The following is an 11,102-nucleotide window of genomic DNA, read 5'->3' as shown; positions in this document are numbered from 1 at the left end:
AGACCTTTGGACGCCACTTACATACACAAGACTTGATCCAAAATCCAGTACAGTCAATGGAAAGACTTCTGATTGACTTCCATTCTCTCTGGACCAGGAATACTTCATGGGTCTAGAACATACATGCTGTCTTTTGCTGCTTTTTCTCCACATCGTAGCACATACATCTTGCATCTGCAAATCTTTTCCAATTAATGGTCCAAAATAAAGACCCATGTGCTTTAGCACAAAGTTTCCTTCTTCATAGCAAACTTCCAAAAAAGCATAGACAGCAACTGTGAGTCACCATGACCAAAATAACAAACCAGTAAGTAGCAAATATTCAGTAAATATAATATGGTATCTGTAATATGCATCAAAACAAGTAAACAGAAAATCTTTGAAACAAGATTCTCACTATGATGTGAATTTATACAAGTGCTGATCCATTTATGAAACTTTTCAGCAATCAGAATTGCCAGTGAAATTAACATGAGGATTATGTGGGACTTTACCCCAGAAGCCACAAACACAATACTTTTATATATATATATAAAAAAATAAATCATTTATGCCAATCTCTAGTGGGAGTTATTGATTGTTTTCACTGAAAAAAATTCTTGTTAGATTGTCAAAGTTGTAAAATAAACATGGGATGTTTCATTAAATGTAACAATTGAACTGATCTCCAGTAACAATGGGAAAACTTGGCGGACTGCAAACTTTTGGCTCTTTGCAAAGCTTGTGTTCAAAAGGAGATTTTGCCCACGAGCTGTTAGGAAAGGGAGCTTGAAGGAACTTAACACAAGCTGTTTGAGGAGAGGAGAGCATAGGAATTCTTATGCCTGGTGGAGCTGTACTAGTACCTTTTGTAGGGTAGCAGTCCTGGAGCCTCTGGATCAAACATGGGCTAACTTGAATTAGTACAGGGTTAGTGCTGTGAACAGCAGCAGTGGCACTGCTATGTCTACATCCCATGTAAGAATAGCAGCCTCACTGATGTGGCATGTGTCTCAGAAGGTGGATCTAGAGCCACCTCAGCAGCACAAGGGAAAAATTGTTTTTTTATAATAATAAAACAGCTTGCCCAGACACAGTCTCCAAATAGCACCTCTGGGCACCAGGACCAGAGGAAATGAACCCCCTTCCCTGCACACCTAGCCGTGTGGACACATGGTATCCCTGAGGGCGGGGCATGGGACATGCAGTCATTTGTACCACCTCACTCCATTTTTCCTCCCCCACTGAGGAAGACCTGTCTCTCGCTGCAGGAGTGGGGCGTGGAGGCTCAGGCCATGTCAGCAGTCACTCAGGGCAAGGATGAGGGTCTCAGCCAGTCAGGCTAAGTAAGACACGAATTGAGCAGATCCTGCTGTGAAACAAACATGTTTGCATGTGTGCATGCATGCTTGTGCGTGCACCTGCATGTGTGTGCAAGTTCTTTAAGTTTGTGAATCGTTGCTCCCACCAGCCTGGCACGGTTTTGGTTGTGTCTGACCTGGCCAAAGCTGTGGCTAACCTTACTGTGCTTCACAAGCAGTTTTACGGCCCAGATTTGTTTCCACGTTATGATCTCTGGGCTGGCCCTGAACAGTGTTATCAGAGATGTGCTTCAGCAACACAGGTCACGACAGATGTGACTTATTACAGTGCCTTTGTGCAAGTAAGGCCAAGGCATTCTTCAGGCATTCTCAGAGACACATATACATCCCATCTAACAAAATTAGGGAAAAGGAACAGTGAGGAATAACAGCTGAGCTGCAAACTGATATCCACACACATGTCAAAATCTCTCCAGCCCAAGGTGGTGTCATGTAAACAGTTTATTTACTATGACCTTCCTCTTATGAGGCTGCTGCTGGGTTTGAAGGTAGGGCAAAGTTTTCCCAAGAATTTCCAAAACTCATGATCTGAAGTAGCATCCCAAAATCACATTTTTTAAACCATCCAAATTTATAATCAATGTGTTAATCATAAATCTGAACACATCCAAAACAAAGTTTCTGAGATCTTTGGGGATGCAAAAGTAAGAACAGGATAGGAAAGTAAAAGTATCAACCAGATTCTCCACTTGCAGTTATAACCGTGAGAAATTCAGACAATTGACAATTCCAGAGCAATACTAGATTAATGCCAAGGAGTATTATGATATCACATAAGAAAGGTTAAGATGATAAATAAAAGATTAAAAGAGAAGTTGTCTACAGATATAAAATATAATGTTTGATTTTATTTTCAAAAGTATTTCTTGGGAACCCAACAGTCTGCAAGAACAGACTGTACTGGCATGGGCAAACAAAAAGTAATGGGAAAACCCAGTACGTCCACTTTCAACCACATAAACAAATTTGTCTCTAGGCATGACATCACAGCCCATAAAAGCCTTCAGTGCTAGGGTTTCATTCTGCTTTAAGAGCATCATGAACATTAATTTTAGACTTGGCATGTTGAATAAACCCAGGGGAAAAAATTAAAACAAGTAATCAAGACTTTCCTCTATTCATCAACGATCCGAAGGCAGTGTTTCCCACCAGCTGACAGAATATATTTCGGCCTTTTTCCTGAAGAGCAGCATAGCTAGAAAGAGCTATGGGTCATGGATAGTCCTCCTGGCAGTGATGTGAATTGATGGTTTATCTTCTGAAGGATCAGATGCTTTTCTTTGTTGACAGTACATTGAATGTAGCAGAACAAAGGGGGTCCATGTAGTTACAAACATGTAATTCATCCCTCCCTGAAGTTTTGTGGTTGTATTTGTGATAAATACCAGTAATAAACCCAGATCTGACTGAAAGGCCTGAATCTACTTCCTCAGAAAGAATAACCCACAGACAATGTCAAAATAGTATGTTGCATCTGAACAATAATCTGCCAGAGTGGCAAACCACTGAAAGATAGTGGTCAGTGATCTTCCCCAGATCGCTACCTTCCAGGGGACACTCCTCTAACATACACCTCTTTTAATGGATAAGAAAGTTCCCCCTTGGGTCAGGCACTGGTATTCTAGCCCCAGAGCTTTCGCTGGGTGGCAGCTAATGATTAATCTAAAAACAGAGCATTTCAGTGAGGCAGAAGGTTGGTTCTCTATTGCTTTTAGTCCTTTATAATGAGGGAAGAGAACAAAATGGGACAGAAAGAGCCGAATTCATTATTGCCTCACCTTTTTAGCCTAAAAAAATCTTGCTTCCCATGTTCACTACAATTATTTATTTTTCAAGGTGCTAGGAAAATGTTAAGATGAGGAATTAGATAAGCATAGTGAAAAATCGGCTATTTTATAACCTCCTTATTACATTGCCCTTCATCAGTCCTAGGATGGCTCATTCCCTAAAAGTTTTTCCCTAGGATTAATTGCCTTAATTTTCAGTTCTACACATGAACCACATGACTGTTTGGGTCTAAATTCAGGTCTGCCCGAAAGCAGCTCAGGACTTCAGTTTTTCAGACCACTGTATAAGCTGGCCTCTGAGACAAAGCACATAGTTTTGTTGTATGTGGGATCAGAGCTATGAAGTGCCGGATGACCTGGAGTGAGAAATTATGCTGGCCCTGGAACACCACCAGGTCATGGAGGACCCAGCAGAGATGCTCAGAAGCCACCTCTGCACACATCAGGCTCACATTCTCTTCCCAAACTGCAGCCACTATTTAGTGTTTTGTCATTTGTTTACATAAAAATGTTGTCCTCTCTAAGGATTCACTTCTGAAAATAAGCCTCTGTTTTAAATGTTTTGACAGTGACTACATAAATTTACATGACTCATGTCACTATACTTGGAAACTTGCTATGTTAATGATGGATACTCAACATTTCTTTGAGATAAGTTTGCAGTGGGAGCTGCGGGGGAAGGCTAGACTGGCAAGACTTCAAAAACTGAGGAGATCATAAAATACTGCTAAGAACATCTTCATGCTTTATCTCGAAAACTGTTTTTACAGCATGAGAAACTGTGCCAGAAATTCAAGTTACATTAATTTTATTACACTTGCCTGAGCGTTTTCCATGCAGGTATGATCTACTTTGCATTTCAGGAATTAAGGAAGAGCCAGTTACTGAATCACAGAATCAGAGAATCTTTGAGGCTGAAAAAGACCTCTGGAGGTTATCTTGTTCAAATTCCCTGCTCAATCAGGGCCACTTACAGCCAGTTGCCCAGGACGATATCCAGACAATTTTTGAATGTATCTTCAAGGATGGAGACTCCTCAGCCTCTCTGGACAACTTGTACCAGTGCTCAGTCACCCCCACAATGAAAAAGTTTTTTCCTCATGCTCAAACAGAGCCTCCTGTGTTTCAGTTTGTGCTCATTGCCTCTGGTCCTGTCATTGCACAACTGAAAATAGCCTGGCTCCATCTTCTTTACTGCCACCATTAGGTATTTATAGACACTGATGAGAACCACCCTGTGCCTTCTCTTCTCCAGGCTGAACAGTCCCAGCTCTCTCAGCCTCTCCTCACAAGAAAACTACTCTGATGTCTTAATCATTTTAGTGGCCCTCCATTGGACTTTCTCCAGTCTGTACATATCTATCTTATACTTGGGAGCCCAGAACTGGACACAGTACTCTAGGTGTGTCTTCACCATTACTGAGTGAAGGGGAAAGATCACCTCCCCTGACCTGATGGAAACACTCCTAATGCAGCCCAGGATACCATTAACCTCCTTTGCTGCAATGGCACATTGTTGGTTCACACTCAATTTGATGTCTACCAGGTCACCCAGGTCCTTTTCTGCAAAGCTTCTTTCCGATTGGGTGGCCCTCAGCATGTACTGGCGTGTGAGGTTGTTCTTCCCCAGGTACAGGACTTTACAGTTCTTGTTGAACTTCAGAATGTTCCTGTCAGCCCACTTGTCTAGCCTGTTGAGGTCCCTCTGTATAGCAGCACAACCCTCTGGTGTATCAGCCATTCCTGTCAGTTTTGGGTCAACAGCAAACTTGCAGAGAGTACACTCTGCCCCATCATCAAGATTATTAATGAAGGCATTGAACAGGATTGACACAATATTGAACCCTGGAGTACACCGCTAGCTATTGGCCTCCAACTAGAGTTTGTATCACTGACCATAATTCTTTACACTCAGTCGTTGTTCAGCCAGATTTCAATCCACCTCACTGTCTCCCCATCCAGCTGATACTTCATCAGCTTCTCTATGAGGATCCTATGGGACATAATGTCAAAAACCTTCCTGAAGTCTGAGTAGACAACATTCATTGTTCTCCCTTAATCTACTAAGGCAGTCGTTTCATCATGGAAGGTTGTCAGAAGGATCAAGCATGATATCTATTTTCTGAATCCACACTAACTTTTCCCAATCACCTTCATGACCTTCATGTGCCTGGAAATGGTTTCCAGGATTAGTTGTTCCATCACCTTCCCAGGGATAAAAATGAGTCTAGCTGACCTGTAGTTCCCCAGGTTCTCCTTCTGATGTTTCTTGAAGATAGGAGTGATATTGCTTTCCTCCAACTCTCTGGCACTTCTCCCAATCACCATGATCATTCAAAGTTAATAAAGAGTTGTCTCATAATGACATCAACCAGATCTACAGCACTTGTTTTTCCATCAAGGCTCATGGATTTATGTATTTTCAGTTTGCTTAAGTATTCCTTGACCTGATCATCTGCTACCAAGTGTGTGTCTTTGCTGCTCCAGACCTTTTCTCTGCTCTCTGGGGCCTGCGATTCCTGAATGGAAATCTTACTAGTAAAGACTGAAGCAAAGAAGGCTTTCAGGACCTCATCCTTTTCCATGTCCTGTGTCACCAGGACCCCTACACCATTCATCAGCAGGCCTACATTTTCCCTACTTTTGCTGCTTATAGAAGTCCTTCTTGCTTTCTTTGACATTCCTGGCCAGATGGATCCCAACTGCACATGGGCTTTGGCTTTCCTCACTGCGTCTTTACATGCTCAGACAGTGTTTTTATATTACTTCCAGGTTACGTCCTCCTTGCTTCTGCCTTGTTTATATTACCTTTTTATGTCTGAGATTTGCCATGAGTTCCCTGTTCATCCATGCAAGCCTCCCATCATCTTTGCTTGACATCCTGCTCATTGGGATGGATTGTTCTTAAGATTGGAGGAGGCGATCCTTGAATATCAACCAGCTTTCTTAGGCCCCTCTTCCACCTATCACCTTATTCCATGGAATTTGTTCAAGCAGATTTCTGAAGAGGTGAAAATCTGCTCTCCTGAAGTCCAGGGTTATGAGCTTGGTTTTTACCTTCCTCCCTCTGCTCAGGATCCTGAACAACACCATATCATGGTCACTGTAGCCAAGATTGTCTTTGACCTTCTCATCCCCAATGAGCCCTTCCTTCTTTGTAAGTATGAGATCCAGCAAAGCATGTATCCTTGTTGGCTCCTCTATCATTTCGGTCAAGAAATTATCAGTACAATCCAGGAACCTCCTGGACTGCTTATGCCCTGCTGTGGTGTCCCTCCAGACATTATTTCAGTGGTTGAAGTCCCCACAAAAACCAGTGCCTCCAAACATGAGGCTACTTCTAGCTGTCTGCAGAAGGCCTCATCCACTTGTTCTTCCTAGTCAGACAGGCTCTAGCACACACGCACTACAATGTTATCCATACTGGTCTACTCCAGCAAAATGTGCAGGTGAGGAGTGAGTGAAAAATGATCATTCTGTAATAATCTGACTGACAGCACCACTAAATGTTTCCTCATTTTTCAATACTCATGAAGTCGTGATTGGATAGGAAGAAACCTATGAATATTTAAATGTTTGAGTGCAAGAGAAAGCAGAGATAAATTGTTGTTTTTTTTAATTTGTCCTTGTGCAACTACCTACATTTCATTTAAATATAGATGATGACAGACAGACTTATAAGAATTATAAAACTAGTTTCATTTTTATTCATCATTTGTTAAAATAATTAGGTTTTTATATAACCTAGTTCATATGCTTCTGTTCAGTGGCATATATTTTTAGCAGATGTGCCCTTTGTGTCTTACCTAATAGGAGAGATGAATGGATATTTTTAAAATGGGAAAGACAATTATTTTCTCTACTTTCTTGGAAGATTTTCTCGTTTCTGCCTTAAAAATAGCCCACAGAAAAAATTTTCTGCATTTTACTTTCATGAAATGTAATTAGCATACTTAGTTAAAAGATACAAATTCACCCACCCAAAGATGATTATTTTCCCAGTCTCATGCTTGGTGGAGTTCAACTGGGAATGAGGCTCCATAACCCAAAACATAATCTAGGAATGGGGCCCCCATCATGGAGCAGTCACCATGCAGTCATCTTCTAAATTGCCTTGTTGGCTAACCAGGGAGGAAAAGATTTTACTAAAAGACTTCATACATTATTCTTGACTGTCTACCGTTCTGTAGGCACCTACTGCTTCCTCATGGAAATCACTGGATCATTGACAAGTTCAGACACATGATCTAAAGTGAATGAGTTTACTGTAACTATGAATGGCAAAGTAAACTGCAGAGCTTCAGTGGCTGATCCTATAGGGATCCCATAGGGATTCCCAAAGTGCTTTACAGCTGAACAGTACCTGGATGTAGCTCTGGTTTTCCTTCTGTTTCCTTCTTCTTCCCACTACTCCTGGTAAGGCCGTCCCACCATCTCCCTTGAGCTTCCACCTTGAACCAATTTCATCCTCTCATCTGGTCTTTAGTCTATGCAGTCTGGGTTCCAAGGACATCTGTTAACATTTTTTAATCTGAGTTTCCTCCAACACTACAAATTCATGTTCATTGAAGTCAGACAATGAGTTCTTTAATGCTAGGCATTATTGAAAACATGACCATTTTATTCAGATTAAGATTGCATAGTCTCTTCAAGACAGGCACATGTAAACCCTACCTGCATTTGAAGATATGGTGCTACAAATCATGTCCAACACAGAAGCTATGTAGATATGCTAATTTGGTGTCGAACCTCAGCAAAAAGTGTGTCCTTTCAGTAGATCTTGCTAGCTAGGACTCAGCACTGTGGCAGCATGGCTAACCAGCCTCCTTTAAAAAACTGGTTCACATCTGAACCCAGAGTGTAACTAGACTCAGTGCCTAAACAGAAGTTGAACTTTTGGGGAAAACAAACAAACAAACAAACCAAAACAAAACAAATCAAACAAACAAACAAAACCGAAACAAAACAAAGAGCAAACACAAACTGAGCTTAACTCAGGGTACTGAGAAATATTGAAAATATGGCCATAATTAATGAAATTCCATACTGATATATTTCAAAAAAGTTTATTAAAGGCAAAATCCAATTGGTTTGAAATAAACTAGTTCTTCCTCCAGTGGAATTTCCACCACACAGAGATTTGGCTTTTCCCACAGTACAATGCACAATGCTACTGATGTTATAGTATAACCATAGTCGAATGTGATGTGCCAAAAGACTACATACTAAGGAAGTGAGAAATGTTGGATGTAAATTTGGACTGCCAAAGTTGAATTGATTCATGAAGCTTTACAAATATGTATAATTTTGCAGCATTTTGTGTAAATTATGATTCTGGGGAAAAATAGCAATAATAAAATCAGATATAGCAGATAAAACTGGGTGAACTTTACACTGGAAAAAAATGTCATACACTTGCTATTACAGTAAGAACTTCCCAGCTGTTGTAGCCAGAGCCATTCTAAAAACTGCAAAAGCAAAATAGATTAAATATATGAAATATGTATCACACCAAGGCATGACAGTGAATATACATCTTATGAATCACTAAACACATTTTATTATAATGTACTTCATTCTATTCACTCTGTTTACACACAATGCAAAACAAGAAAAAAAAAAGTCAGTCTACATGGGAAATATAAGCTATTTTGATCATCTGGTGTTCTGAAAGCACAGTTCACTGGACATTCTTAATTTACCATGTAGTATAGTATCTAAGTATTCCAGGAGCATTTTTTCATACTGAAAAATATTTTTATGAAACTTCCAGTGTTGTAAGCTACGAGAAAACCAGTGTGTTATGTTCTGACTTACATACATTTGTTAAGAAATACAATACATGCAGAAAGTCTGATAAAGACTGTTAACAGTTAATAAAAATATGGGAGGTCTGCCTTTTCTGAGCACTTCTGGGTGAGATCTGTACCTTGATCTGAAATGAAACTGTTCTTGCATATGCCCATCCAGATATTTTTTCTTCTTCAGCACCTCTAACTTTAGATTGAACCCTAACATTTTATAAGACTATCTTAGAAATACTTCTAAGAAGGGATGGATAATATGTTCTTTTTTGAGACATCATGAACTTTTCATTTACTCTAATATGGAAGATGGGTCTATTAAAAATGTACAATATTACTATGTAGAAAATAGGAAAAACTGTTCTTGTGATACATAGTCATATATGGCTGTAAAATTACTCATTCAGCTTTGAATAAGAGACAGACTGATTCAGAAATGTGAAAAGATAATATTTTCTTCTAAAGCAGAAATTCAAAACTATAAGTTGCAAGTCTGAGTAATGTAGCTAGACTGAAGTTGAGACTGAGTCAAAGTCACACAACTGAATGAATTCTCTTATGTAGGAATGTTGAAGAAAACCTTTAATTCAGGAAATCTATAATATTGCCTGTGACACAGCCAGTTCTTGGCTGAAAGATTATTGTCTATGTTTCCTTTTAATGTCTTTCCATCTAGAGCTAAATTTTAGAGAGAATTGCCTAGAATATCTATTTATAAATAAGTAGCTGTACCTCTTCTTCATTCTACATTTCTAGTTACTATTTTTATATACCAGTGCATAAAGAAGGATATAGCAAAAGTTATTCACATTTCTGAACATATTCCTTTTTGAAAAAAATATCAATCACCTCTTGTTTCAAATGACTTCATTTTTAGAATATGCAGAAATTGTATCTGTGTATGTTCTGCCAGAAAGGGATGATGAATACATTTATTTAAAAGTGTAGGCCTCTTACTTTCTGTCTTTATATTCCTGTAGATCATCAGCTACAATCTTCATCATTTTTCCCCAGTAGATCTCAACGAATCGCAGTAAATAGCATTGCCTTAAATACGAGCATGAAGATTTGTGAGCAAAACTGTGGGTTTTCTTAAATTTTACATCTTTTCCAGTGTCTGTAGTCAAAGTACATAAGCAATATCTTGCTTCTTAATTTATTCCACTTCTCTGTTTTCAGCAGAGGCCTCATTATCATCTTTATTTAGTGAGAACACTCACTCTCTCATTCCTCCAGCAAGATCATGATGCATTGAATCATCTTCCAGTGTGATTAGCCTTTATCTTTCACCCCACACCTCCAGTCTTAAAAGGAACAGCCCATATAGTCCTCATAAGGGACACATTTTGTACAATTTTACCATCCAGGTTGGTGAAGGAGTATCCCAAATGATGACCATTTAAGGATTTCCCAAACTAATATTGTAAAATACTATATGAGTAGAAAATAGTATTTTCAGAGACCTAAGAACAGCACTAGGCCTGACTGTCCCTGACAAACACTCTCTGGGGCCTCCCCACTCTCCTGTGTCCCAGGATGCCATTTCAGCCCAGCCTGGGACTGTCAGCCCCTGCACCAGTGATGCCACAGCAGGGCCAGTCTCCAACTGTTGAGATGGTTACTTATGCTGCGATGTCCTGCTGGACAACACAGAGCTCTTGCCCTTTCCTCATGATAAGCAACATGATACGCTGATCGTCCAGGTCTAGACATATGCAGATCCCCAAGTTTAGGTTCTCATATTGCACCAACTGGATGCACTTCTAGAGGCTTCCTAAGGAACACGCGCCTTTCTGTGAATTTACAGGAAATTCTGATACTTATTCCAGTGTGTCACTAAAAAAAAATATAGTTCACAGGCTAACTGATGAAGTGCTTAATAAAATGGGTTAGGTGCCACTGAGGTTTTTTTGTCTGTTAGGGTATAAACTATTGGGATGACCAATAGTGTAACTTGTGCTCTACATATGGGACAATAGAAGGAGCAATCAGAAAGCAGCCTCTCATAAAACATTCTTTTGGTCAAGAGCAACAATGGTCCTTATGAAAATGAGCGAATTACCTTGAATTTTGGAATTACTACAAATAGATGGAGTTTGAATGAGGATACACTCTATGCAAGAGCTCCTTACATGGTTTCTATCATCCTG

Source organism: Tyto alba, unplaced genomic scaffold (assembly GCF_018691265.1).
Source record: "Tyto alba isolate M040663 unplaced genomic scaffold, T.alba_DEE_v4.0 Super-Scaffold_40, whole genome shotgun sequence".
NCBI lineage: Eukaryota > Metazoa > Chordata > Aves > Strigiformes > Tytonidae > Tyto > Tyto alba.
The sequence above is the reverse complement of the archived record's forward strand: the minus strand, read 5'-3'. Positions refer to the sequence as shown.